General features: G+C 35.8%; 1 pseudogene; it reads right to left on the bottom strand.

Moving 5' to 3' along the window:
* Nucleotides 1-1,223: 1,223 nt before the first annotated feature.
* LOC108289363 lies at nucleotides 1,224-2,425 on the bottom strand (annotated as a pseudogene).
* Nucleotides 2,426-3,971: the final 1,546 nt, after the last annotated feature.

Raw genomic sequence — 3,971 nt, 5'->3', positions numbered from 1 at the left:
CTCTCCCTTGTAATTTCATGATTAATAATGAAATTATATCCAGGCCTCTTATTTGCTTGTATCATCTTTTACATCCCTTTCTCCTGTACCATTCACACTATAGACATCCTATCCACCCCTAAAGAGACCTTTAGCCTCCATTTCAATTCAGCTTGCACAACACTATACACTGAGTTTTCTGATTATTACAACTTCGTACTTTGTAGATAGCTAATACAGATGCAAAATAAATCTTGCCTGTAGACATGCAAATAATTTCTGTTCAGTGGAGAGACAGCCCTCCTTATTCTAAAATAACAGTTTTGCCTCCATTTGAACATTCATTTCAATATTCCTAATCAATAAATGTGTCTGTTCTTTGAGATTTTTTTTTAACATCTGCCTTTTCCCTTTATTATGAGTTACATCATCTTTTTGTCAGACAAAAGTAACGTTTATTTCAATAGTTCAAAGTGCAAATAGAGAAAATCAATTCACAAAGTTTCAAAAACCAATTTTAATGACAGCAGAAATTTGGCATACAGAAATTAAAGGATAAACAGCAGAAATAAAGCTTCTCAATTTAAAAAAATGCAAGTAACCTGAAAAACCTTTAGACTAAAATACTCCACTCATATCAAAAAATGCTTTAATTCATAGATGCCAGTACTGCACTGCAATGAAAAAGGACTCTTCAGAGAGAGAATCAGACCAAACTAGTAAGTTCTAGAGAACAATGGAAGTTCTTGGTGTTGGCTTTTCCTGATTTGGAAGCTTCAGTCATTCACTGTCAATTGATAAGGTTTAATGCATGACATTATCATCTTTAGGCAAATTCTAAAATATGTTTAAAGTTAAATATAAGGCCAACACCACTATTAAGGATTTTCTGAAATGACCAGTATATATCTAAAAGATTTAGAGACCAATGTCAACTTTAGGCCTATAGTTTTAGTGGGAGAAAAGCTGTATAGATTAATACTTCTATTACCCAAAACCTTCTTAGAAGCTTAGCAACATAGCCTTTAAAACTTCCTCAAGAAAACTGTACTTGAATATGTATTTATTTCTACATATGCAGAACTTGTAGGTAAAGTAGAAAAAGTTTCCACTAGGAAAGTAATTAAAGGTTGTTAACGTTCTTTTTATCACTTAGTAGCCAAGATACATGCTTATTTCTGTTCTCTAGAGGCAGTGTTAGCTGCTAGTTTCAATTCAGGAATATGTTTATCTTTCAGGAAGGTTTACATGAAATATTCAGACTTTTTTTCAAATGTCTCCCTCTTTTCATTATAGGCATTATACTGAGAGTCTGTTCCAAAAACTCTATTCTACCATGTAAATGAAGAACAGTTTCTGATGAAGTTCATGTGGTGGAAATCGTGATGCCAAGAACCAGCATAGAAAGGGATGAGATTTAAAGGGTTGAGAAGAATATCATAACCATAGTGGATATCAATAGTTTCTATCAAATGAGTGGTCATCCATGCCCAAAGAATAATTACATGATCACGCAAAAGCATGATTCCAATGAAAAATCCAGTTCTGAGAATTAGAGTTTACAAAGGATGTGCATATTCAGCTTCCATTCCAAATGAAGCCTGAAATTCAAGATGATATTTATGAATATACTTATATATCCTTTAGCAGTGTAAGGGTCTATGCAGTCAGGCATGGTGGCTCACACCTGTAATCCCAGCACTTTGGGAGGCCGAGGTGGGTGGATCACTGGAGGCCAGGAATTCAAGACCAGCCTGGCTAACAATGTGAAACCCCATCTCTAGTAAAAACACAAAAATTAGCCAAGTGTGGTGGCACACACCTGTAATCCCAGCTACTCAGGAGGCTGAGGCACGAGAATCGCTTGAGCCTGGGAGATGGAGGTTGCAGTGAGCCAAGATTGTACCACTGCACTCCAGCCTGGGCAACAGAGAGACTCTGTCTCAACAACAACAAAAAAGAGTTTATGCAGAAAATAGTGCCAAGTATCTCCAATGACTGCACAGCCAAAGCATCTTGTGAAAAGCGAATACCATCTCAGCATTCTTTCCCAATCATAAAAAATATTGAAATACCCTGTAAAATAATAGATTCCACCAATCAAATTTCTTTAATCACAGCTGGATACAGAAGTGATTAAAGAAAATTACTTTAAATATTTCCATTGGTTTTCCCATGTTTCTGGTTGGTCTTTTTGAATTTTGTATTTTTTCATGTAAGGTATAAATTGAAATAATAATCCAGGTAAACAGAACAAGAAATAAAGGGCTTCATGAACTATAAGGGATCCTCATGTTTTGATCTGGAACTTTGTATAATTATTCAACATATAGTTCCATGTATTTTTAAATGGTTGTTGCAGGGGATTCTTAGGTAAAAGTAAATCTGCATACTCCACAGTCAGTGATGATGAACTAAAGATGCTGACACTTTCATTTGCTGCCATTTTTCAAATCTCTGCAGACAGCCTTATAATTCTGGATGGCCATAAGGTGACTGCGGGCCCCCGTCATAATATCACTTTAATGAATGTTTATTTTCTTTCTTGGAGGAGAGTCATGATTTGTATCTTTCTTTAACAATTGTTTTTACCAACATGTCAGTTATCCACTTTTCCAACTTTCATTGCCTCTTTTGATGATTAAGATCCAACTGTTTAAATTAATATTCAAGCTCCTTTACCACCTAGAAACAAGCTATCCTCATTTTTTTTTTGTTTTTGCCCTTACACACATATTCTTTTTAGCTAGGAGGACATATTTGCTGTCCTCAGCATTTCTTGAGGTTATAGTGCTGCCTCTAGATCTAGTTTATTGTATTTCTCCCCGCCTTTACCTCCTGTTCAACCTTCAGAAACAAGCTCAACTCTCACCATTTCCGTTAAATCTTCCAAAACAATCCCATACAAACTCCTCTCTCTGTAAAGATTTTTAGTGCTGTCAGTATTCTTGTGAGACTTTATAAGTTGTCCTTGATGTATTTAAATATATTTATCTTTTTGCCCCAGGGACCAAATATTTGTATTTTCCATACCTGGCAAAGTACATAGCCCAATGTCTTGTACCATTCCTCAATTAGTGGTTACATAATTAATTGACAAGGCATACTGGAGAGAGAAAAAGCCTCTATCACATTCCCAGTCTCCCATGCTACACCTAAAGTATGTGCCCCACTTATAAGATCTAACACTTTTTAGAGTTTGAAAAATCACTTCAAAAAAAGCAGGTGAAAGACACACAAAGGCAATAATAGCTTGATTGCACTCACCAGGGAATGCATCTTAAATTCCTAGTTATGAATATTTTAATGAACAGTATCAATAAAAGCCTCTTACCCCTTGGCCTATTTGTGATGCTGAGAATTCAGTTAGTAATAACAGCTCTTTAAAGACAGAAGGAACTCAGAATAATTTATTTTTTCAAGAGCATAAAAGGCAAAGATGGTCCAGGGAAGTTTTATAAGCCATTTCCAAAAAGATATAATTACTGAACTTTCTGAAATCATGGATGTCTTGTTAGTTTTGCTAAAAATAGATTTTAATAGATTTGTCCATCTGAAAAGTACAGTGGACAGACTTCTAGAAGACAAAACACTTGTCATTAGAATTCCCAAATTCTACAAAATAACTACAAATGCTCAAAGTACACTTGAACATTTTGAGATTTTTTTTTTTAAGTGATGGTTGCACATGTAAATGCTTTTGCCATCCTTGTTGCCAACCCCTCCCTCCCGCTCGTCTAGAAAGCTGAGTAATTAGAAAGCTGAGTAATTTGGTAGCCAAAGTTGGGTCTCCCAGCTTTGCCACTTGTGAGACCTGGAGCAAGATAATGACCCTTTCAAAACCTCAGTTTACTCCGCTATAAAATGGCAGTACTGATAGCCTGCCTTGCGGGGTTCCTGTGAAGATTAAATGAGGTAATGCAGCTAACCCACTGAGCACAGTGTGCTACGTGCTACTCTTAGGAGATGTCAGTTATAATTGTTGCTTCATA

Source organism: Cebus imitator, unplaced genomic scaffold (genome assembly GCF_001604975.1).
Source record: "Cebus imitator isolate Cc_AM_T3 unplaced genomic scaffold, Cebus_imitator-1.0 Scaffold17, whole genome shotgun sequence".
Lineage (NCBI taxonomy): Eukaryota > Metazoa > Chordata > Mammalia > Primates > Cebidae > Cebus > Cebus imitator.
This window is presented reverse-complemented; position numbering and strand designations above follow the sequence as displayed.